Source organism: Rousettus aegyptiacus, unplaced genomic scaffold (assembly GCF_014176215.1).
Source record: "Rousettus aegyptiacus isolate mRouAeg1 unplaced genomic scaffold, mRouAeg1.p scaffold_m13_p_14, whole genome shotgun sequence".
NCBI classification, from domain to species: Eukaryota; Metazoa; Chordata; class Mammalia; order Chiroptera; family Pteropodidae; genus Rousettus; species Rousettus aegyptiacus.
In genome coordinates, this window is record NW_023416289.1 from 22,696,119 (window position 1) to 22,722,426 (window position 26,308).

The following is a 26,308-nucleotide window of genomic DNA, read 5'->3' on the forward strand; positions in this document are numbered from 1 at the left end:
TTCTCAGCATTGGAAAAGAGGTCACGAGTGTGTGTGCGCGCGTGTGTGTTTAATATCCCACCCAGCCCACCAAGCCCCCACCCCAGGAACTCCAAGATTGAACAAAATCCTACTTATGTGCTGCGGATTTAATATAGCATCAGGCTCCTCTAGGTACCATAAAATACCAAGTTAAAAGTATTAATTCCTTACAAGCCTGATGGGTCCCAGCTGTGCACACGCACGTAGGGTGTGAGGGTGTGTGCTCAGCGGGTGCAGGTGCTGACGGGGCTGTTCCACCTCAGAGCACATGTGCCCGCAACACAGCTGTTTCTCAAATCCTCCGCCACTTGCTTAAAAACCTCTATGAAGTTGTACTGCCTCTGGGCACAATTAAAAGCTGCAGACTACATTTCATCGGGTAGTGTTGGAAATTTAGGCTGAGCCAAAAAAGAAAAGGGAGAAGGTGGGAGGAAGGAAGAAATGAGTCCCTTGTTAAGGTGGCATTAACCTCCTTACCCTGCTATTGAGACCATAAAGCTCCCGAACGCCACACAAAATCCTGCAGTATTAAGAATGGGAGTGGGAAAGGTGTCGCCAAGCAGGACGCTGCTTTTTCTTTCTTTCATTCTCTTTCCTTCTTCGTTTCTCTTTCCGCCCTTATTCCTCTTTTCTCTTTCTTTACTTCTTTTCTTCCTTTTGTCCTTCTTTTGTTTTCTCCCTTGTTCCTCTTTTCATTTGTTTGTTTGCTTTTCCTGTCTTCCTTCCTTCTTTTCTCACTCTCCTTTCTCAGTCAGTGGTCAAGTCTGTCTGCGGGGAAAACCATACGCCGAGGTGACTAAGGGAACACACGAATGGCCAGGCCGAGCGGTGAAAAGGCCCAGATGTAGAGCTGCTTCAGGAACGGGACCATAACGCCTTACCCTTTTCCACTTGGGAAGTTAGCTAACGTTATTTCCACTTACGGGGTGGGTTAACGTGTCTCATTGGCATGACAACCCAGTGAACTAGGTCTCCGTATACCCGCTTTACAGAAGCAGCAGCGAGGACCTGCCCTAATGAAACTCTCATTGACCGCCCTCCACTACTCAGCGTCAGAGTCAGAGACCGAATATGCTTCCTGTGGCCATTGCCTCAGACTCGGGGATTCCATTGCCCTTCTTCTTTTCCCCTCTTGAACAATATGAATAATATGCGAAGACAGGTATTCTCTTCTTTCTGTAGTCTCTGCCTACCCAGGTGGAAAGGCCTGATCTTATTTCTTAACCTGCACCTGGACAGTGTTTGAAATCAGAATCCCCGCGGCATAAGAAAGAAAGGGAGATGGGAAAGCAACAGAGCGGCCCTCAGCGTGAGGGAGAGCTCTGCCCATCTGTTTCCCTGCCCAACGGCCAGGCCGGCACCAGGGGGATAACTGGGAATTTCCTGGCCTCGGGGGGACAGAAGAACCGAGAATGAGGATCTGAGTTTAGATGCTCTCCCTGGATTATCCAGGCATGTGCAACCAGGCCCATAAAATATTGTAAAGCTTAGAATCTTACCCTATAAAACTGATGCGGCTACATCCTCCACCTCTCCTTTCCTTCGGGGCGGAAATGAGGAAGGCCAGAAGTGAAACTAACATTTATTGAGATTCTATTTCCTGTTTCCCAGGCACTGTTCTAGGCTCATTTATACACCAGTTTATTAATTCTCATAATAGCTCCATGACTTAGTAAATTTTTGTCCTGATGTTACGAGTTAGGAAATTGAAACCCAGAAGGGATTATAACTTGTCCATGGTCTCGTCTAATAGGCGGCAAAGGCAGCAATCAACGTAGTTTGACCCCGATGCCCCAGGCTTTTTTCCTGCCATCCCTCTTCCCCACAGCTGACTGAAATCTCGACCCTTTACCTGTCAGTTCTAGGAACATGGAATAATGTGAGTGGGGTGAAATAATGCCATTTAAAAGCAGGCACATTATAAAGAATTATGTCAACCTGATTCCCCGAATCCTGGGAAAATTCATATCCTTGTGCCATCCGCTTAGTGAATCAGGTGAAACCGATTGATATACAGCAACAATAGTTGAGAAAAGGCAGCCTCGGCTGAGGCTTGATTAAACCGATACCCTCAGTCTCCTGTTGTATCAAATCATGGGCGAATTGGTACCATTAGGATAAATTATTACAAGAGGCACTGCAAAGCCAAGCTAAATAAACTCTGCCTTCTCGAGCCCCATGATTGTCTTATTAAATAATTTCTTTGCCTCTTAAGCGTGGACTCGGAGCACTCCCGCTCTGAAAGCCCTCCTGATTAACTACAGCCTTGGCCTCAAGTTGATTTTATAAACTTCGGATGGTGCCCCAGAAGGTGAAGCTTCCTGTTGTCAATTCTGCCTGTTACTATAGATACCGAACTTCACAATCAGTAATTAGAGCGTGCCCCCTGCCCCAGAACTGGTCAAACAGAGCAGAGCTCTCTGCAAATGGTCTTAAAAGCATCCGCGCAGGCATGGAAATGCATCTCCGATGGTGACGGGGTTTGTTTTATTCATAGACTTTTTGGAAAAAAAAATTACTGGTTTATTGGAAACCATAACAAAATGTAAGTAATTATTATGCTTTCTTAAAACACAACTGAGTTTCCTTATCGTGTTACGTTAAGAATAGGAAAGATGATGGCAGGGAGTGTGAACGATGCAAAGATGACTCTGCCCAGCTACACACTGGACGGAGTTAACTTCCTATTCAGACTTAGTGTCTTCCCTGTTACACCTGAAGTATATGCCGCAGCCTCTCCCCGCCCCCGAAAGAAATGTCTTTATTTGCAAGGGAGACTTCATGTGGAATGATGAAAAAGTCACAGGTAACTGTTGGTGGCAAGAAAGAAAAGTTGATGGGTTGGGTTTATGTTATTTGGTGGAGTAAAACAGATGTGGAACATTTGTGTCTTAAGGCATTTTGGTCAAGAGAGAACTAAATTGGTTAGAAAATGTGCAATTTTGCAGGTGTTAGAAAAATATAAACTAATGAGTCCATACTCTGTTCCCTAAAGGGAATGAGGATGGAAAATGAAGGTTCGCGAAGACACTTTGCTGGACTTAACATATTTTAATTTAAGGTGGCATCACTATCCTCATTTTAAAGCTGAAGAAATCAAGTTCTGAGAGAGTTCATGATTTTCCCCAAGTCACCCAGGTTTTGTCACATAGCCGGGATTGTAAGCCATGTCTGTCTGCCTCCAAAACCTATTTTCCCATCTTTTCTTCAGGGAAAGACTTCTCCCCACAGCATATAGGGATCCTGCCAGAAACTGCTCATCACTTTATCCATTTCCCAGTTTGAAAATAAATCCTGGAATTCAGAATGATGCATATTTATTTTAAGATCATCTCCAAATTTCTTTACAAATGCACATTACAGCCATGTTCTACCAAGCCAAGAATTCTATTGACATTTCCAAAGAACTGTTGATTGTATTTTTGATTCCTTTAAAACCTCCCTAATTGCCTTGTTGATTTCAAACACCCCGAGAACACTTCCTAAATGCTCACAGCATCCAATAGTGTAGGAGAACAAATGGTTTATAAGAATGATTTTGGATGTGCAAATAAAGCTTTGGAAGAAAGTACATTATCTAACAGCCAGACAATCCTGACATCTTTTATGTGACATTTTTATGGGAGCCAGAATTCCCAGCCTCAGATTATGTGTATTTCCAAGGAGCCTGGATTTCAGTTGGAGTTGAGTCTATCTGTCTGGCAAATGTAGCCTAACAAGACCTTCCTGCATCCTCACACAGAGTCAAATTCAGGGCAATAATTCTAGAATATCTCTCTTGGACACAAGCAAAAGTCATGTCCGTAATCTGGGCAATTCATGGACTTAACACTAGTTTAGATTAGGAAGGTCCTGAGAAGGGATCTTGTCCATTCTTCTAAGGGCACAGAGGAAAAACAAATCAGTCAACTTCATGTCATTATTTTATTGATAAAAACACCTATAAACATTTAAACAGGTAGTACTCTCCCTGTTTTACAGGTTTGTTTTCCACTCTTCAAATGTTTTCCTACAAAGAACTCACAAAGACACACACACACACACACACACACACACACAGAGAAAACTGAAGCTCAGAAATTTAAGGCATTTGCCTAGAGCAGTGCATCTCAAAGGGAAAGATTTTGCCTTCATCTTCTCACCTCCAAGGGGACGCTTGGTAATGGAAAGATAGTGCTACTGGCTTCTAGTAGGTTGAGGCCAAGGACGCTGCTAAATGTCCTACAGTGCACAGGACAGCCCCCACCACAAATAATTAGCTGGCTCTAAACACCCATACTAGTGAGGCTGAAAAACCCTGACCCAGAGTGACGTAGCTCTGGGGCAGTGTTAGGATTTAAATATGGGTCTGTTGTCTTTGTAACATGACAGTGTTGCTTTGGACAAACAATTTACATTTCTACTGAGTGTTTTACTTCTCCACGTTGAATATATGGCAAATTATCATCAAAAGTTTGGTCTCTTGTTTCTTTATTGTCTGTCTTCCGCACAAGACCATAATCTCCATTAAAGCAAGGATTTTGCTGCTGTGGCTTTTTACTGTATCCTCATCACCCCTTTCAATACATAGCACATAGTAGGTGTGTAGTAAATGTTTACTGAATGAACCCATAAATGTGCACAAAATGAGCTAGGAAAAATAGCATAAGGAAATAGCAAAAATTTGCCCTGGATTTCTAAGAAGGGGTTTTCTTCCAGCTAGGGGATGGAGGCGAGTGGTGGATTTTGAAATGACTTAAGGGAGAAAGGAGATTTGAACTGAGGTTTGGAATCTGTAGATATTGAGCTTTGCGGTGGTGAGACCATTGCAAGCAGAAGGATAGAGTGACAGAAGCACATGGAAGCGAGCACACGGATCCCCACAAGTAATTTAGCTTTAAGAGACCAGCAGAGGAGCTATCGATAGTGGAGCAGGACAGGCCAGAGAGCTGAGTCAAGGGTTGGTGGTGGATCCACGAACATCGATTAAGGAAATTGGACTCTATCCTGTGGGATGTGTGAAGCGTGGGGAGTTTGGACGAAAGACTGATGTGTTCAAAGCTACATTCCAATCAGGTAAATATGGCCTCTGTGTGTGAGATAGGGGGAAAAAATGGGGTGTGGAAGCTGCTTGTGTATGGCCATTGTCTAGGGAAGACAGAAAGTAGACTCCTGGCTTATGTGGCAATTATTTTTGTTTTAACTTAGATTTTTTTAAACTTAGAACTTTTAAAACAAGTATATATACATATATATATATACACACACACATATATATTATTAAGCTATTTACTCTTAAGTAGATAATATCTTCACATGACTCAAAGTCAAAGTGAAGGTAGAAAATGGTATGCGTACACATATTTACACATATGTATATACAAAAATATATACATATTTATGTATATGTGTATATATCAAATCCATATATATATTATCTATTTTTATATATATTTAAATCTCTCTCCATCCCTTTTCCTTAGCACCTGACTCCTCTCCTGAACCAATGTTATCATTTCCTGGTATATTCTTCTAGATAGCTCTATGCATTTGCAAAACAATATGTTTGCGTATTCTTTTACCCTCCCCTCCACTACACTATCCATACCTCACTTTTTTCTCTTGACAGTATATTTCAGAGATGGTTCCAAATCAGCATATAAATGATTTCTTCATTTTTTTTTTTTAACAACTGAGTATTCTTCTGTGTGAATGCTTCATAATTCATTGAACCAATTCCCTATTGATAGACATTTGGGTTGTTCCAGTCTTCTGGTATCACAAATCGTGCCGTAGTGTGTAACACTGTGCCGACATCTTTCCCTACATGCATGAATGTATTTGTAGGGCAGAGACCTAGAAGTAGAATCATCGGCGTTGTTATCAATACAACACCGATGTGCTGTTCACAGAGATCGTTGCCATTTATATTCTCCTTAGCAACATACAATGGTTGGTGTGGTCCTTCCTGATGAAATTCTGCAGTCGGTAGAGAGGTAGACTGAGAGAACGCGGGGATGGAAAGCTGCCAGTGAATTCCCCCAAAATGTACTTTAAGGAGGGCCGTTTTGGTGGGAGCTCAGAAGTTGGGCTGATTAGATTCAGGGAAGCAAATCAGTGCAGCTTGCGCTAATCCAGGCGAAAATATATAAGGACCTGGGCTGCGCGAAGAACGAGAAAGAAAAATGGTATTGGGGAGGCTCCTCATCGATAAGTGACCGGATGTGAGGAACGAAGCAGGGAGATACTAAAGATGATTTTGACACCTCCAATGAATGCCATTATCCAGTAAGGATCGACGGGGAGGAAGATTGTTTTTTTTAGAAGACATTGGTTTTGGCTTGATGAAGGTATTTCCACCCACCAGGAACATTTGACAGGAGCTCAACATTATTCGTGGTGACTCCACTTTTTCCTGATCTCACCCAGAAATCTTTCCTATCACTCCCAATCCAAGTGGATTTCATAGGCACGTAATTTTGTTAGTTCAAAATCCCCTAAGAGCCAAAAAGAATTTTTTTAAAAAAAGGATTTAGGTGCTTTAAAATGCCTTTTTAATAGTCCCAGCAACCCTGTAAAGTCGTTATTATTCTCCTGTTAAAGGGAAGAAAACAAAGGCCCAGAGAGGTTAAATAGCTTGGCCAAGGTCACACAGCTATTAAGCAATGGTTCCAAGACTTGGATCCAGGTTAACTTTAAATCTCCAGTTACAACTTAGTGATTTCAGTAACAAATACAGTGGGACAGAAGGGTCTGGGCATTTATTTCCAAAGGCAGATTACTTGACTGTGGAATTCTAATCTTTTAACAGCATCCTATTTATTTCCAAAGTGTCAGGGCAGATTTGCCAAATTTTGAAAAGTGCACTTGTGAGTCAGTAGGATTCGATCTGAAGTTGGAGATAATAGAGCCTATGGTGGAGGCTCCGTCTCCTTACATATTTCAGTTCTCAGTGGGACTGGATAAAGCCGCAGCGTATGAAGGTGGTCATTCAGTTGCCTGAGCCCTAAAGCCTGACTCTGGCGGCGGCTCTTACAACCGCACACAAAGGCTCCATTGTTACCCAGCGTGAAGGGAGCTGAGGCGGCTCCAAACCGCCTAGTGTCACTTCTCTGGGTTAGAAATGCTGTTTTCCATTCACTGGTAAACAACAGTCCAAGTTCATTGTCCTGACAAAGAACTCTGTTGCTTCTTTTTATACTGAGAGTTTTGCAAGTTAGGATCTTGACAGGAATGCTTCTGAACAAGGCGGGTTATAAATGTTGCCGAGCATATCGCCCACACCAGAGACTTCTAGCACTTAGCCTTCGAAAGTATCCAGATGAATCTAATAGAAAGTAGTGAATGAGCAGATCCTGTGCTTGCAAAATTCCCCACTGCAAAATTAAGATTTACTTTCAGGGTGTTCACCTATGTTAAAAGGCTGTCTAATGAGAGGCGCATGCTGTCTGGTATACTGGTTGTGCATATGACTCACAGTGCCTTAAAATTCAGTTATTGTGCAGTCGATCTCATGTAGAACAATTATGATATATCAAAAACAGAGGAGAAAACCACTTAGAAAAAAGTTGTAAATGATAAAGTGAGTTCAGGATCGTATTTTAAAGGTTATATATATTAGGTTTAGATTGGAGAAAATGGCAGCTTATTTTTAAAGACCATTATATTTATGCTTAAATAATTAAGATGACTTCTACCTGGGAAATTTTTAGGGCCATCTCAAAGTTTCCATTGAAAATAAATTCTTAAATGCAATTTATTTCACACCGATTTTATCCCAGTATTTCTTTATAGATTGCTTTCTGTGCCTGGCACTGTGCTTACTATTTATTAAAATCTAAGTCCATTCATAATTTAATTCATTAAATAATTAACTAATGAATTAAATTATCTAGCTCTTTTAATGTGTCAGGCCATGTGCTTGGTTCTATGGTTCAAAGACCAACAGTCACAGTTCAGCACCGAAAGAGTACACAGGCCAGTTAAAAGAGAAAAATGGCTTGGGTCAAATTGGTGAAGAGCTGGGGGTCAAGTTGCCTGGGGTAAAGTCTAAGCTTTGCTGCCACTAGCTGGGTCATCTATGATGGGTCACTTAGCCTCATCTGCAGAGTAGAGATTTAAAAATACAAGCTAATACTTACTGAGTACTTACTCTGTATTAGCACTTTTCATGAATAAGTAGATGTATTGCTCAAAATAACCCTATACAGTTGCCACTTTTGTTTCCATCCCAATTATGCAGAAGAGGCGTAAAAAGCGAATTTGCCCAAGTTCACAGTCGCTGGATGGTGGACTCAGGATTTCAAACTCAGAGTATCTGGTTCCTGAAGCTATGCTCTCACCCATTCCTTCAATAGGACATACGGTGGAGGAAATAAATGAAATAATTCACGTAAAGGGCTTAGTACAATGCCTGCTACTTAGCCCTTGAAATTAAATAATTAAATATTAAATAATATATAACATTCTAGCTAATACTCATAATAAATAAGTGCATTCGTGTTAAAGCTACAGAAGACTGCAAAGTACAAGAACGTATAGGTCCTAGCGAGGGTGGGCTCAGTTCTACATGGCAGGCAGGGTCAGTGAAGTTTCCTAGAGGAGATATCACTGGGCTGAGTCTTGAGACTCATGGAGTGAGTCAGGACTGCAGAACAAATGCTGGTCACGTGCTAGTGCTCCAACAATGCTGAGAACACTCAGAGGACATTGACCCTGTCTTCATGGAGTTTATACTTCGATGGTTCATCATTTAGGAAGCAAAGAACAAATTAACCTAATGTGGCAAGAAAGAACAACCAATTAGACCATGATGGAGTGCTCTGTAATTGGTGCTCTTCCAAACTGGACTTGGAGTCACTGCAGAGCAGGTGCAGTCTTTATCTCGCTGGGCTGTGATCAAGTCCAGATGTTCCCAGGCAGTGCTTAGGGATTTCCATGTTCTCTGTACAGAGATGAGCTACTGCTGGTGTGCTGGCCAAGGAAGACCCATTGCCCTTGAAACAGAAAAGGGGGAAATGGCTGTGTGCCAACCAAAGAGAACACTATATTCTTGGCTGTAAATGAAAACTACTGAGATGTGTAGGATATCATAAAAAAGACATTTGGATAATCTTTTTTTTTTTTTTTTTTTTGGATGAGATTATATTCCAAACAGAACACACAATGACTGGCAGACTTGTCTTTCTGTTTGATTTCACTCCTGAAAAATGGGCTTTGGCTAGATTCCATCCCACCCCACCCTCCCAGGTCTTCCTTCCCAAGTGGACGGGATCCCCATGGGAATGATATCTCCTTTGCAAATAACAAGGAAGATGATTGGGCAACACTGTTGCTGGTCGCTCCCTTACTCAAAGTCCATTTGTGAGGGAGACACAAAATATCAGCAACAAAGGAAGATGCTGTGCCCCTGAGAGTCATTGGTCTATGAGCAAAATACATATTCGGAAAAGATATTAGCTTGTAATTCAGGGGAAAAAAAAGAGAGAGAGTTTAAGAATAAGAGCCTCCCACATGTTTGAGAACCGAATCTCCCAACTCAGATGAAAAAATTAAAATACTGTTTGTGTTAGTCCACGGAAATTAGATTTAGCAAATACTTATATTCAGCTTATAAAATGTTAAGGCGTACCTCTGAGTGCCATAATTCCAGGTAAGCCTGGAGTAGAGTACAAGGGGTGACACCCAGAAGCCCATAAATCAATTCCTGAACAGTGGTTTATTAAATGATAACCTTGTCACATTTAAAGTCACACTGGAAGGATATATTGAGGTTTTGTTCTCTTCATGGTCTCGGCATCAATGAATTAATTCAGGGAGTCTTAACTTTTCAAAAACAGGGCACGGGTGATCAAGCCACAGTATCTCCTTTTGCTCCCCAACCCTTGCAAAAACACACATCCGTGCACCTGCATCCCCTATTCAGGAAGCAATCATGTTTGAAATCACTGCAGACAGAACTTCAGTCGGCTCTCTATATAACATTTTTTAAAAATAAGCTGGACAGCCTGGTGAAGTTGAAAAAGCAAGCATGGACTTTGGAGTCACGCAGGGTTACGTTAGGTCCCAGTGTTTAGATTTCTAGTTGGGGAGGATCCTGCTCAAAATAATTCCCTCCTTGCTGAACTTTGTGAGAGGTAAGCTAAAAAAATAAAGACACGGTAGTTGTTAAGTAAATGGTATTTCATTATTAAAATAATAGTATTTACTCGAGACAGTTACTTGCCATATTACACATGATTTGGAGATAGGGCGGGGTCTTTTCAGGAATGTTCCAGTTTGTTTCTTGGTCTCAGCTGCACCTTTCTCATTTGCTCTCTCTGTAGTTTCTGTCCCTTTTTATCCTTCAAACATCCTTTCTCTCTTTAAAAGAAAAAGTCCTTTAAGCCCTGCTATGTTATTACTTATATAGTATTAAAAAAACAACTATTTTGGAAGGAGTCTCTGGCATGCTTTAAAAAATTAAGCAGTCTACAGCCATGCCACCCTGAACAAGCCTGAGCCCATCTGATCTCGGAAGCTAAGCAGGGTCAGGCCTGGTTAGTACTTGGATGGGAGACCACCTAGGAAGACCAGGTGCTGTAGGTGTAAAAAAAAAAAAAAAAAAAAAAAAAACAAGAAAAGAAAAAAATTAAGCACACTTGAGCCTCTCTAATTCCGAATTCAGTTTTGAATATGCTTGTTGTACTGATGTCAATGGCTTTCCAAGAGAGAGTGTCCCAGTTATTTAGATGGCCAAGAGAAACAGCTTTAATTCTTCATCACATAAACATGCTTCAAACCACGATCTAAAACAGATGGATGGAGAGCTGGATTAGCGGTGGGGCGTCAGGGCTGATCCCAGGCTCAGCCTCCTCGGTATTGCCTGGGTCTACTCAATAGCCTGGATCCTACCAGCCCTGGCTGGCACGCAGACCTACAAAATTTTCCTTTTGGCCTTGCATGAAGCTTTTACAAACAAGCCACATGCATGTGAGTGACCTTTCCAGGGGTTGTTTCTAGTTCCTTGGCTTTCCATAAAGCCCCTGCTAATTTAGCATGGTATGTGCCTGAGTTTATTTTTTTTAACAGCTTTATTTATGTAATTAGTGAGTGAAGTCATACATTTTATTGATCTCATGAAACTCATTTTATGTTTTCTAGTGCCCTTCATATTGTGACCTTGCCCCTCGGATCATAGCCCTTTGCTTTTGTAGATGTTAAATGGTCTTACCATTTAACCACTTACAACTTTCCATCTTTCCAAATTTGAGGTCCCCCTCAAAATTAATAAAGCACCCTAACATCTGCTTCTGGAATGGGCGCAAAGATTGCAGTCAATAGTCAGCTGTGACACCAGCTCAAATGGTGGGAGGGGTGAGAAGTCCTTAAAAAGAAGGGGTGCGTTTTCTAATGACGAGGGACAGAACAGGTGGTTCTCATTTTACTATATTTAAAATTTAGCTCCTTAAATATGCCTTTCTTTCCCATTCATTCTATTTTCTATTAGTTTAATGGAGTGCGAGGTACAGTCTCTTTGATGATGTGGAATGTGGGCTTATAAAAGCTAAGTACTACTATATATTTCTACTGTCCTTGCCCATGGCCCACGCTGGGGAGTTGTATATTGTGCCAGTAATTTTTAAAGCCAGCAAGTATTCTAGCAGTTCATGAAGTTTTCCTAACGGTAGCTAATCAAATGTATTATTTAACTAGGCAGATAGAATCGAGGTGAAACACAGAAAGTAACGAACTGGCATTGGTCAGTCCTCTATGGATGTTTCTTTCCAAAGCCTTGACACCAAAAAAAAAAAAAAAAAGTGTGAAATTATGAGTATGTTTTTGGCATTAGCCAAGGAGGAGATTTCTATAAAACTGGATCGATTCAGATGAGTCTTTAGAAAATTCTAGGAACAGATGCACAAGTTGGGGTCTCAGGCTGGATGGTTAAGCAAGCCTAGAGGAAGAGTTTGTTCCCTGCTGACTACGTCCACCATAGCCAGAGACTTGATTGTGCCTAGGAAGAAAGACGACGTGTTCTCCAAAAGGCTGAGCAAGGCCACATTTTGCCATTCTCAGCAGAGGGAGTAACAAAATATCTTAGAGGGTTTTTTTTTTTTTTTAATCCTCTTAAAAGAAGCAGGGAAAAGATGGTGGTAGTCTTCATCTAAACACATGCACACAACACACACACACACATTGTGGTCATTATTTCCTCACAGGGACCATATTCTTATCAACCTTTCATGAAGGAAACTGGGGCTCAGAGGAATGGAGTAACTCAGCGAAATAGTTCTTGGTGAGAGCTCTGTGTAAATTAAGGAGATCAGTCCGTCACCACCTGTTGGAAATATTTTCCTTCCGTTTGTCATTTGTTTTCAACTTTGTAGTATTTGGGAAATTTTATGTATTTGTCTATACAGTGAGTTTGGGAGAATACCATTGAGGTCTTGTGCTTTCAAAAGCAAGTCGACATCTGACTACTCACCTGAACAGGAAACGTTTGCACCTGAAAGTGCCCGAGTGGAAGGAAAACCATGAGGTGTGACTGTCATAGTTATGCCGCTTCGTATTCACATTTATGGCAAATTGTTGCTGAGAACAAAACTGACAGGAACATAGAGCCAACCACGGAAAGCTGACCTTCTGCCCCTTGGTGGATGGAAAGAGACAGACCAGACGCCCATCTGCAGTGCTTCCCAGCAGTATGACCTGGGACAGATGACTAAATGTGGCTAAGCCTCAGCTTCCTGATTTACAGTGAAAATAATGACATATCTTACAGCAAACAGTTCAACAGGCATATGCTAGGCGCATGCCTGTGATATGCCAGGAACTTCGTGGCATTTCCAGAAATGCATGTCATAATATTTATAATTTGTAATATGGACTATGTATATAAACTGTCCAAACTGTTAAGAGAGGTCACATAAATCAATTTAGTTAAATTGTGTCCCTTGTCTTAAAGAGAATAGGTGGGGAAACTCTGAGTTTGGGACAACTGAGTAGAAACTGTTATGATATTTTTATTACCGTCAACTGCCAAGGGCTATTTGCAGTTCTCCATCTACTAGCTAATTCCAGTTTCATTAATATGAATATCCTTGAGCTTCAGGAAGGAAATTCCCTGAATTTTATGGATCTTCGTGTCAGGCACATGCAACATCCAATGTTGCCCTCCTAGTAGGAGGCCCTTTTATTCTGCGTCCTGTAGTACTTGTACCTGTGGTATATATTTCCTAGATAGGCTTAATAAAAATCACCATGCTCCCTTTAGAAGAAAATGAGGCTATGACATCAAGCAGAAGCTAAGGAGCTTGACAATCTTGGCAAGACTTATCAAAAGAAAGCTCATGTATGTCAGCCTTAAATCAGCACGAGTTATATTTGAATTGTTTTATCATAGCCGATAACTTGGCAAAGATCCGGTAATTAAGCATTTACACATATACGATTCCCGTAGGAATGCTTGAGAATGTTCGAAAGTCTAGGCCACACTTTGGGTTGTTTTTCTCACTCAAAATGACAGATTTGACCCCTAACTTTATCCCGAGGCAGACTTTTTAGAAAGTGTTTGTTTGTCTGTTGACTGTTTGTTTCAAACGTCTTCACCTTTGGCTCAGCTTAGCCATGATGGAAAAAAAAAATGTCAGTGTGTTGGGAAAGAAGTGGTGTTCTCCTCCTCCCCGTCTCTCTTCCTCTCCGTCTGCCCCCGCTCCAACTCCCCCCTCCTCTTCGAGCATCCTTAATGACTTCCAGGTGTGTCCGTGGGTCAAGCTCCTGGCCCCCATCCTGGGGATGCTGGGTGTGTGCCTCCACAAACACGAGACAAAGTTGGGGGGGGGGGTACATGATGTAAGTACAACATCAGGGGGGAAAATAACTGCTTTGAAGTTTTGAGGATGAAATTGGTAAAAATAATCCTAGATGAAGACAGACCCATTTACATACCGAGAAAGGAAAATGTTTGACACAAACGGTTGCCCTGGACCGCGTGGGTTCTTGTTAATACCTTTCAACCTTGTGATTGAAAGCCGAAGGCCTGTGATCCACAGCAGAGACCACGGCCAGAAATAATTCTCTGAGAACACTGCGTGTGCCTTCAAATGGTCCTTGATTGTTTTTCTTGGATGCCCCACTTTCCAAAGGCCAGAAGTTGTTTCAGGGAGTCATTAAAGTTTGGGAAGGTTTTATATTCTAAGAGCAAGGTGCTGTCCTCACAGGAAAATGCGTAATTAGTCACGATCCTTTCACTTGGAGGGGGTGGCATTGGTCCATTTCTCTACCTGGGGTCTTTTAATGATTCACGGGGGGACCCTTAAGTGCCTGGCTTTCTCCCTGGATGCCATTGCCATTGTGACCAAGCTTTCTCGATGCCGCTAAGTATCACCTCCCTTGTGAAGGCTTTCTTGAACTTTTCTCGCCTCCTTCCTTTCTGAAGAATTGCCTCCTTTCTCCTTCGTGTCCCTCTATGCATTAGACAGATGAGGCAGGAGGCAGACCTGGCTGAGGACCCTGGTTCTATTCTTATGAGTGTGACCTGAGAAGTTTCCCTGAGACTCTCCTATACAGTAGATACAATTAAACTAGACGAGGGGTCCCCCTAACGAGAATTACTGTCACAGAGTTCTGTCGTGGGAGCTTGCTCATGTGTACCTCTTCAGACGTTAGCTACCCTGCTGCTAATTAGACTGCGAGCCTCTGCAAGGTTAGACTCTCATCTCATTCTTGTTTGAATCTTGTCTTAGCAAAGACCCAGGCACACAGTAGGTACTCAGCAAATACAGCAGAGGGAATGAATTTTCATAGATGTCTTGCAGGTATTCTTTCACAAGACCCATGAGCAAAACAGGCTGGATAGCAGGGATCATTCAACCAAAGTAGCAAGGCTTACAGGCAGGGTATTCAGTCTTTCCCATCTACACATTGAACTCCTTTTAGTATTGATGATCTTTCTCTCCTGAAATGTCACAGAAACTGCCCTGAATGAAGACAGACGGCCTCCCTTCAGCGTTCACGTCCGTCTCATCCACCTGTTTCTGCCTCACCCACCCATTTCCCACGCCCCGTTCCCACTGTCTCAGGAAAGTAATAATAGTCACTCGTAATAATAGTTCAAAATAATAATAATTGTACCTGGGATTTATATATCAAAGTGCCTCATGAGAGGGCAAATAAACCATTTTGCACGATGCAGAGAGTAGGACAGATCTTTGGCTGCTGTTGATCAAGGTGAGGCAGGAAAGATTTATAGTCAGATTTCATCACCTAGAGCAAAGCGAGGATCCATTTTAACGCTGCTCTCTTGGTTTTGCTTAAGCTGCCAAGTGAATTACTGGAACACGCGTTGCCTGCGATTAATTTGACATCCAGTGGCAGAGCTTCTTTACGTTTTTCAAGGCAAGCCGGGTTGAGATTGTTGCACAGCGATTTGTCCGTCACTTTTCCTGATGTCCCGACATGGCTTCTTTAGCTTCTTGGGAATCTAGTTGTGGGCTTTTTTCTTTCTTTCTTTCTTTCTTTCTTTTAAAGGATCCAAGGGGTAGGGGAAACTTTGTGATGGTTTTGTTGAAATGTTTTAAAATTCTCCAAATAATAAAGTAGGTCTTTGGTGTTTGCTTGTGAAAGCTGACCTTCGCCAGAATGATTTGTGCTCCTCACAGGAAGAGCAAAGTAAAAGGGGTAAAAACGGCCCTCGAGAAATGTCCCCGGGCTTTTGCCTGAATGACTTTAGGGACAGTGTCTAAAGCTGATATTAATTCTGCTACATCTGATGGCACGTACCTCGGACCCTCCTCACAATCCATTTGAAAGAAGCAATTTCCCAAGGACAGACTTCTACATCCCTGATCATTTTAGCGCCAGCACTGATTCCGGCTCTGGCCGCGGACCACGGTTCCCGCTGGGCTTCGCTGCGCTGTCGGCACCACAGGGCCTGATAAAGCATTTCCGGATTTTTCATACTCACAGTGCCCCATGGTCTCAACTCTTTTGGAAACATTTAGCTCCTTACCTGTGTGTGTGTGTGTGTGTTTGTGTGTCGTAAAGAAGTTTACCTGCAGTCATAAGAAAACTGACAAAGTGTGTCAGTCCTGCCTGATAATGCATTATAACTGAGCAGTTAAACCCAAAATGGCCTTTTGGACACTTCCCCCAAAATGTATACTCTAAGTAGGCTGTCAGATGGAGTGGGTGACTGATGATTTCTTGGACTTACTTGCTGGATTTTTTGAGAAGTAACATGCATCACGTGGTAGCTCTTGGCCCCTCTCTCTCACTGGTACCTAGGGAGTCAGAGGCGCCCCTGCCCCCCCCCCCCCGCCTCACCCACAGTTTCCCCAGCTCTTAGAATCTCTTGCTCTTTGATGGTGGTGAGTTTTTAGCTGCTTGCATTTGTACCTTGCAGCCCTGACACCTGAGAAGTACAGTCCTTTTGGAGTTCAGCAGATTCTCTCTCTCTCTCTCTCTCTCTCTCTCCCACACACACACACACACACACACACACTCTCTCTCTCTCTCTCTCACACTCTCTCACACTCTCTCACACTCTCTCACACTCAGCAGAAAACAAGGTTTCCCCTGAACTCCACAAATCTCTCCGCACGGTGACTGCGCTGAGGGAGCTCCCAGCATGTGGCAGGCAGCGGGCCAGGCGGTAATTAAGAAACACCACCCAAATTCTTTAGATCTAGATTTATGGGCCAGTGGGCTCAGAGAACATCTCACACAAAGCGGGACATTATCTTTTGTCTATTAAACATAAGCTTTCAAGATGAGTTGTGCAGAGACAACAACATAGGCTGTTTCATTGTGCTGACGTTTATATTTCTGAGTAAGGGGACAGGCTCTTTTTCTACATCAGTCTCAAAATGAACAAACTCATATTTAGCCACAGATTCTTCTTGTCACTCAAATAGTTCCCATATATCAGTTTTATGCAGCTCTTCTGCCTTCATCTATTAGGAAGGATGCTGATGCCTGGGATTTAGAATGGAGATAGTTGGACCTCTGACTTTCAAGAGTAGGGAATCAAAATTAAAGAAAATAATAGGCACGCATTTATATATAACTTCATTTAAAGAAGCCAACAGCATGAACTTTCGATGGTTGCCACAACAGTTATCAGTAATGCCATTTTAATTGGAATGGACTCTTACCAGATGTTTTTGAGGTTTAATGTCAAGATCTTCAAATAAAAAAAAAAGAGTTTGAGGTAAAGAAAACAGGTGACAAAATTTGTGGTCCGTATTTGGCTGGAAGGAAGCAGTATTGTTGAGGTTAACTCTTTGGTACTTATTGACTATTGTAATAAGCCTGCGTAATGGGAAAAAGATGACCATATGCTACTGTCCCAAATGCTAGAAAAAAAAAGAGCAACGAGGGTGGGATTTAGCTCAGTCAGCACCTGCATATCTTTCTCCCTTCTTTTCTCTCCCCATCATGTATTCATTCATTCTACAAATCTATAGTGAGTGCTTTCTCTGTATTGGGCCACAGTCTAGGGCAGCGATGGGAAGTGTGTGGAGCTGACCAACTTAGATGCATTTCTTAGCCCCATGGAACTCCCTCGGATGGGGTTCTCGGTGACAGACAAGGGATAACTAATAAGATGATTTCTGGTAGAGATGGGTGCCTCAGAGCATATAAAACTAGCTAGTGGAATAGAAAACTAGGGTAGGGATGGCAACCACAGTTTGCCAGCAGGAGCGGATCAGACCTATTCCCTTGTTCAGTGACATCACATTGATAGCTTGAATTCAGCCATGGTTGGAATATTTATACCATGGAAATTGACAAGTGCTACAAACCAGGGATTCTTCCTCTTCACCAGAGCTGATTATTAAACATGTTCTAGAACATCCCTGGAAGGCATTGGAGGAGGTGACATCAATCTCACTTTGTATTGTAAAGAATTTTCATTTTGAGTTTCAGCATGAAAATCAGAAGCCAGCTTTTTTTTTTTTCTTTCTCCTCTTTGATCAGTTAATTTCAAACATTCTATAAGAAGTACCTTGATAAATTATTTTAAAATAGTATTTTGGATATGACAGAATTAAAATAAAGGAGAGGGAAAACCCACAATATTGAAGGGACTCTTTTTTCACAGGGCCTAGTCTTCAAATTAAGTGCTGAATTCTAGGTAGCTACAGGGTTTATGGTTTCTCTCAAAGAATGTCAGTTCTATTTTTCATACCTGCTTCACACTCTTAGATGAAGTTTTTCTAGAATTTCCTGGGGAACTTCCCAAATCCATCAGTATCTCTTACAAACTGTTACCACCTAACATATTAAATGTATTTAAATTATTTGTTCTATTAAAATGTCAACGTATTGCTTGAATTTTAATCATGCCTGAGGATCAATCATTGTAAGAGCTACAAGGAAAATTCTATGACTTATATGAATTGCGGTGTATTTAGCTACTGACGGTCATTTGAGTGGCTTCTGTTGGAGTTTTATTCTTGATGTCAATGCCGATTTATTCAGAGCCATTAGAAAAATTGTTTTAATGATGATAATAATAATGATAATAAATAGAATGTTAGCAAGTATATACGGAGGGCTTTTTATGTTGCATGCCATAGGCTTTATGCGTGGCACCTCCTTTTAACTTCATAACAGCTCTGTGGCATAGATTCTGGGTTGTCTTAATAACACACACAAGAAACTAGGGCACAGAGGGATTTTAAGTCACTGGCCCAAGAGCGCACAGCTAGTGGGGGCCTGAGCCAGTATTGAGCTCTCTATCTGTGGATATGTAGCCCATGCTTTTAACCACCAGATACTACCAATATTTATCAAAAGTGGATCAGTTTTTGTCTTGGACACACTAGGATTTGCATTCCTGCTCTGCCATTTACCAGCCACGAGGTTTTAGACAATCAGTGTAGCCTCTGTAGAGTTCAGTTTCCTCAAATGCATGGGTGAAATTAGTAGCACCTGACTGAAAAGGCTGTTTGGGTGGCTCAGAGGTTATGTACAACCCATCACTTCTCACGTATTAGCTGATGCTCATCTCTGTCTACAGGGAGAACTGAGGACCAAATTCTGAAATCAAATGAGATCAAATACATAAAAGAATCTGGCATCACATTGCCACTTACATAGGATACAGATGCTAGTTCCTTTTCTACTGTAATTTTAGCTTCTTTTTCACAACGTGATTTGAGCTTCAGGCTACTGAATTTTCATAGCATTTTTTTTTTTTTAAGTCTTGAATAGAAAGAGGTTGTTTGTTAGGGAAAATAAATGCTTTAGATTTTATATTAAGTTCATTCATAATATTTCTCCTAGATTGTAATAAAAATATTATTTATGTATATACTAAATGAGGTCTTTTAAAACTTTTCTTTAGATGCATTTACCTATACATCAGAGCTTTTCTAGATTTTGCTAAAAGTTGCTGCTTACTATAGATGGGAACTTATTGAAAAGGTGTTAATGCATTATTTACTAGAACTAATTAAATTTCCATGTCATTTATTTACTTACTGTTTTTATTCTCTATTAATGTAATTTATTTCAGCAATAAATTAAAGAACAACTTCATAGTTCTGTCAATAATAACAAAAAGATATTTGTTCAAATTCAGCTGTCACTGTAAAACCAACTAACCAACCAACCAACCAACCTAAACAACAATATCACCAAGTAAACTAGAGAGTAAATTCTTCCAATATAGTCTCATATCGAAAATCTACCACAAATATTTTAAACAGTGAAAGCTCTAAATGATGCTTTCCGTTTGAATCAGAAACTAGACGGGGATGTCCACTGCACCCATTAATATTCATATTGTTTTGAAAGTTTCAGCAAATATAATAAAACCAAAAAAAAAAAAAAAAAGACCTTATATAATGGGAAAAAACTAAAATGTTCTTCATTTTAAAAGTACATAATTATACTCCTAGAGATGATAAAATATTATTAATTACTAGCAATAGCTAAAATATTAAAGATTACTAGCAATAAGATAATTTGACTAGACATAAGGTAAATATACACAAATCAACTGATTTTCTACATACTAGCAGTAATTAAAGATGAAAATAGAAAAAAGATTTATTAAAATATTAAAACTATAAAATATTTAAGAATAAATTTAACATGAGTGAAGGAATATGTATGAAGATTATATAATTCATTATAGGACATTTAAAAAAAATCATTCACTTTCTACAATGATACAATATAACTTTACCATAAGTTATACGGTACTGCTAAAATAAGGGTCAGTCAGCCAAAGCTAAACTTTGAAGTAAGTTTATCTCTTCACTCATTATTATTTTATAAAATAAACCAACTTGGAATTTTGAACTAAAACAACATGCTATACTTTATCTCATATATTCCTAGTAACTCGCATTTCCAAAGAAGTAGGCCTAGAATTTAGTTGGATGAGCTCTTGGATTATGTCATGTTAAACATAATACCTAGAAAACAAAAGAAGAGTCATTGGCATTTTTATTTTTCATTCAGTGAAACATTTTTTCTTGGGGTGTCAGCCAGATCCCAAATATGCTCTCTTACTAGTGAAGCCTTCTGTGAGGCCCCATCTTCAACCTGCCATATTTCCCTTCCCCAAGACCTCTGTTATAGGAAACGTTCCTCTGGAATTGGCTTGTATTGCCCTGTGGTATTGCATTCAAACACAGGTACGTGGTTGACCTGTGTGACATCGTAGAAAGGTCCTGAGATTTGGAGTCATAACAAGTTTTAAGAACTCGTAGTTAGCTCATAGTTTGAGCAAGTCATTTAACCTGTTGGAACCTTCATTTCCCACTCCTCATAGGATAAAATGGGGATAATAGCCATATCTGGTTTGTATTAAAATTTAAATGAGATATAGTAGCCAATACACCTAAATGAAGGTTCACTCATTCGACAACTGCATATTAAGCAGTTGGTTCATATAATGGGACACATTGAGAATTAAATGATCAGAAACATAGGTGTGATCCCTGCCCTAATGGAGCTTACATTTTAGGGAGTGAGGATTATTGAACAAAAGCGATCAGTGCGAGGATAGATGCCCCTAGAAGAACTAACAAACACTGTGTGGGGTTTAAAGAAATTGTAAACCAGCACCAGGCAGCATAATTTACAATTCTAAGTATTTCCCTTTATACCTAATTCATTGACTTATTTTTTATTGATATTTTAATAGAGATAATTATACACTCACATGCAGTAGTAAGAAATAATACAGAAAGATCCCTTGTATCCTGTACCCAGTTTTCCCTATAACATTTTTCAAAAATATTATACAATATTACAGCCAGGATATTGACATTGATAGAATCCATCGATCTTATTCAGATTTCTCATTTTATTTGTACTCAGTTGTGTATGTGTATGTCTATCTCTATTTAGTTCCACACAGTTTCATCAAATATGTAGATTCCTATATCTATGACCACAGCAAGATACTGAACAGTGTGTCAGCACAAGGATCCCTCACATTGTCCTTTCAAAACACATACATTTTCCTCTGCCTCTGACTTGTCCCTAACCTGTGGCTACCACTAATTTATTCTCCTTTTCTAAAGTGTTGTTATTCCAAAAATGTTATATAAATGGAATCATACAGTAAGCAACCTTTTTGAGACTGACTTTTTTCACTCATTTAATTTTCTAGAGGTTAATCCAGTTGTTTCTTGTGTCCATAGTTTCTTCATTTTTATTGCTGAGTAGTATTCCATGGTGTATTACATATGGACCATAGTTTGTTTATTCTACAACTGAAGGAAATCTGGATGGTTTCAGTCTTGGCTGTTATAAACATTAACGTACAAATTCATGTGTGAACACAAATTTTTACTTCTCTGAGATAAATGCCCATGTGTGAAATTGATGGGATGTATGGTAATTATATGTATAGTTTTATAAGAAACTGTCAAATTATTTCTGTATCATTTATATTCCAACCAGGAATATATGAGTGATTCAGTTTCTCTATATCCTCACCAGCAGTTGGTGTCGTTGCTATTTTGTTTTTCAGCCATTCTAATAAGTATGTAGTGTGAGCTCATTGTGGTTTTTAATTTACATTTCCCTGATGGCTAATGATGTTGAATACATGTTTTCATGTTTTTGTTTGCCATCTATATCTCCTCTTTAGTGAAATATCTATTCATGACTTTTCTCATTTTCTAAGTGAGTTGTTTATTTTATTACCATTAAATTTTGAGAGTGTTTAATATATGTTAAGTACTAGTTCCTTGTTGGATATGTGGTTTGAAATGTGTTCTTCCAGTATGTAGCTTGTGTTTTCATTCTCTCCACATAAGGTTTCTCAAAGGAAACATTGTTAATTTCAGTGAGATCCAATTTAGCAATTTTTCCTTTTATAAATTGACCTTTCGTGGTCAAATTTTTGCCTAGTTCTAGGTCACGAAGAATTTCCCTGTTCCCCACCCCCTCGAAGTTTTATATACATGATACATGTATGTTGATGATACATTTTTTGTTATTTTTTGTATAAGGTATGAAGGTGTTTAAAGTTCATATTTTTTTATTTTGCCTATGGATGTCTAATTGCTCTAATATCAGTTGTTGAAAAGCTATTTTATTCTTCCTATATTGAATTGCTTCTGAAACTTTATCAAAAATCAGTTGAGCATATTTGGTTGAGTTTTATTCTGTTCCATCGATCTCTGTGTCTGTCTCTCTGCCAACTATATACTCTCTTGATTGTTGTCACTATATAGTAACCTTGATATTAAGTAGAGTGATTTTCCCATCAGATTCTCTTTTATCAAGATTGATTTTGCTCTTCTAAGGCCTGTGCTTTTTCATATAAATTTCAGAATAAGCTTGTCACCAAAAACCTTGCTCCAATTTTGATAGAAATTGAATTAAACTATAGATCAATTTAGGGAAAATTGTCATCTTTACTATATTCAGTTTTCCAATCCATGGATATGGTATGTCACTCCATTTATTTAGTGTATGGCTATTGAGTATATACCTAAGTTTTTCATTTTCTTTGGAGCAATTGTCATGACATTTTGCTTTTAATTTTGATTTCCACATGTTCATTGTTAGTATGTAGAAATGTGATTACATTTTGTGTGTTGATCTTGAGCCTGTGATCTTGCTGAACAAACTTATTTGTTTTGGTGTATTTATTTATTCCTTAGGATTTTCTATGTAGCCGATCATTTTATAGACAAAGAGAGAGTTTCGTTTCTTCATTTTCAATATGTGTGTCTTTATTTCTTTTTCTTGCCTTATTGCAGTGGCTAGAACTTATTTGAACTATGTTGAATAAGAGTGGTGAGAAGACACATCCTTGCCTTGATCCTGATCTTAGAAGAGAAATCATTTGCTATTTCACCATTAAATGTGATGCTAGCTGTAGGTTTTTTTATGTATGCATTATCAAATTGAGGCAATTCTCTTTTATTTCTAATTTGCTGAGAGGTTTTTTTTTTTTTTAAATCAGGACTGTGTGTTGGATTTTGTCAATTTTTTTGTGTGTCGATATGACCATATGAGTTTTTTTTCCCTTAGTTTGTTGATATGGTAGATTACATTGGTTGGTTTTTTAATGTTGAACCAGCCTTGCATACCTGGGATAAATTTCACTCATAGTATATTGTAATTTTATACATTGCTGGATTCAGTTTGCTAATATTTTGTTAATGGTCCACTGACTTTTATTCAGCAATCATCCATCTCAGTCAAGCACCTCACATGGAGAGGATACTTGGTAAATATTTGTTGGTTGGGTTCCATTTTTGTGGTTAGGAAGGAGTGAGAATAGAATATAGCTCCTTGCCCATCAGCTGGTCTCTACTGGTCCCCATTAGCCACCATGGAGCTCAGCTTGAGTTGCAAAAAAGCCAGTGAGCATTTAGTTTCATGTTTCATAAATAATCTGCCTGCCTATATTTTCATGTATAATTCTCTCTCAACTGGCAGTCAGCCACAGACTGCATTTAGGCCCACAGCCAGTGGGTTGGGGCAGAAGGCCAGACTGCCAGTCCTGGCCTCACATTGCTTAATATACACCACTCAGTCCCATTGCAGTGGCTGATCCTTCTACACTCAATCAGCCATCCTACAAAATGTGTGCTGTGGTTCACATAGGAATCAGATAAGAGGGTTGAGATCCATCCTTCCAACTGTCCACCAATCTACATCACTGGAAAAGGGATCTTCACCTGCCAATGATCAGTAAGTCACATCTGTGGGCAAAAAAAAAAAAAAAGATCCACTTATATCTGCTATGGGAACCTAAGAAGGAAATGCTTTCCTACTCAAGGACTTTCCTCTCTGATTAAGCCTCTTATTTTAAGCAACTGAGAAGATTCACAGATATGACTCACTGTTGATGATCCTGTTTCACCAAGACAAGTTCTGCTCAGGCTACCTATAGTTGAAGATTAAAAATGAAAACTCCTTTTATTACTGGTAAAGAGATTCTTTCCCAAACTAGATTCACAGAACCACCAAACAGCAGCTTTGAACTTTGTCCTTTTGTAAGGAAATTTTCATTGACTGTGGCATGTTGGCTTATCTCTGACTCATGTAACAGAAACCTAGAAATAGAAACTTATTAATAATAATTATAGAGGGAAAATGCAAGTGCCTATAGGTACCAGACAGATAGAATGAATGAATGAAGTCGTTTGTGTATGAGATGACAAATAGCACTGGACCCATGTCCTCAGTGTAGGGATGATAATAGGAAGTATCAAAGATTATGTCCATATCTTATCTAGAGGAACAGCCACTGTTTAAGTCCAGCTGAATGCTGCCAGGTGGAAATTTAATCCAATTTTCTGGACCTTACAATTTTTCCAAAGAACCTAGGTATTTATATTTTTAAAAAATATAGACTCATCCAATTTTTAAATGTTGGCAATGAATTCATTGCATGAGCCAACTTGGACCGAGCCAAATAAAATACACTACAGGCCAGATTCAGCCTGCAGGATGTCATTCTGCCATCGCTGGTGTGGAAGACTTTTTCATCCTAATTTTCCAGCCTTTTACATTTCTCCCTGATTTGAGACTCTGTTTGTTATAATTCTATAGGAATTACTTGCCCTTTATAAAGCTAGTTATTTTACAAAAGTCAACCTGCTCTTGGCACATCTGTTAAATATATAAATCTACCCATTCATGTTAAATAGAAGAGACTAATTTCCCCAGGAAATGTACGCTTGCTTTCTATGTATTATATAGTTAACTATAAAAGTGGCACTACCTCCTAAATACCCAGCTCCTCTAATCATTTGAAATATGGACCAGTCTCTCCTACCATTGTTGGCTTGTCATTGCCTTTGAGGTTTTTTTCCAAGAAAAGACATCATTCTTGCAGTGAGTACCTGGAGGTCATCAAAAACACAGGTGAAGCAGGCATGGTGCGGACTCTGCCAAATCTGTAGTTTCTCATCTCTCCAAGCTGCAAGGAGCATGTGCACTTTCTCTTTGGTTCCACTGAGCCAGACATCCCACATCATTGGCTTGCATTGGTGGGAGGTCGGAGAGGGAGAGAATGGGAACTAATATTGCTCTTTTCCTGTGATTACTACCCAGGCTGAAGAAAAATGGTGTAGCATGTGGCCATTGTGCATTTGAGAGCTGGTTTCAGGCTCATAACAACCAACAGTTATGTAATTATCTTGAGATTTAGAAGGCAGAAGAGCTGGGTGCTCACTGTCTTACAGACGGTGTGCCTTTTTCATTGAAGTAATGCAGACCCTGGAGGCAATGCCTGCAGGTTGATGATGGCAGATGGCAAGCAAGATGGAAGTCACGCAATCTTTGGTGTTATGTGCATGCGGGTTCAGAATGCCCTGCCAAACTCCCTGACAGGTAAAGCTGTCTGATGGGTCTATTTGATCCCACAGTTCTTTTAAGAACAAGAAAAAGCCTGGCCAACTGCCTTGATTTTGACTCTAATGTGATTATAATTCTCTTCTCTGTGGTTTGGGAATTGCTTTTATTTATCTTTTGTTTTAGTCATGCAATATCACATTTGAATAGCTGAGAATATCTAGGTTGAGTCTTAAAAAGGCAACAAAAGTCCCTATTATAGGGGAGGAAAAAAAACCTAGATTTTTATTGTTACCATATTAATCATATGTTGAGGATCATAGGAAACTTTGATCCTATCATACATTGTATAACTAGCTTTATTTCCTTCACTACCATTGAGAAGTTTGTCTTCTACTTTTCTCTGTAGAATGAAAGATGGTTAGCAATTTTATTTCTCCCAGCACCTCCTTGAAACTTCTGTTTGCTTCCCTCTACTGTGCAGGCCAGAGGCCCCAAAGAGCAGAGTTCACTGACCCGTGTTGACAGATTGGATGATGGA

At 39.9% G+C, this 26,308-nt stretch overlaps 1 protein-coding gene and 1 pseudogene across 1 annotated transcript in view; both read left to right on the forward strand.

Moving 5' to 3' along the window:
- The window catches only part of WWOX (WW domain containing oxidoreductase), an 887,845-nt gene that overhangs the window by 805,115 nt on the left and 56,422 nt on the right, over nt 1–26,308 (forward strand). The window lies entirely within an intron of this gene.
- Nucleotides 10,469–10,587, forward strand: LOC118611927 (annotated as a pseudogene).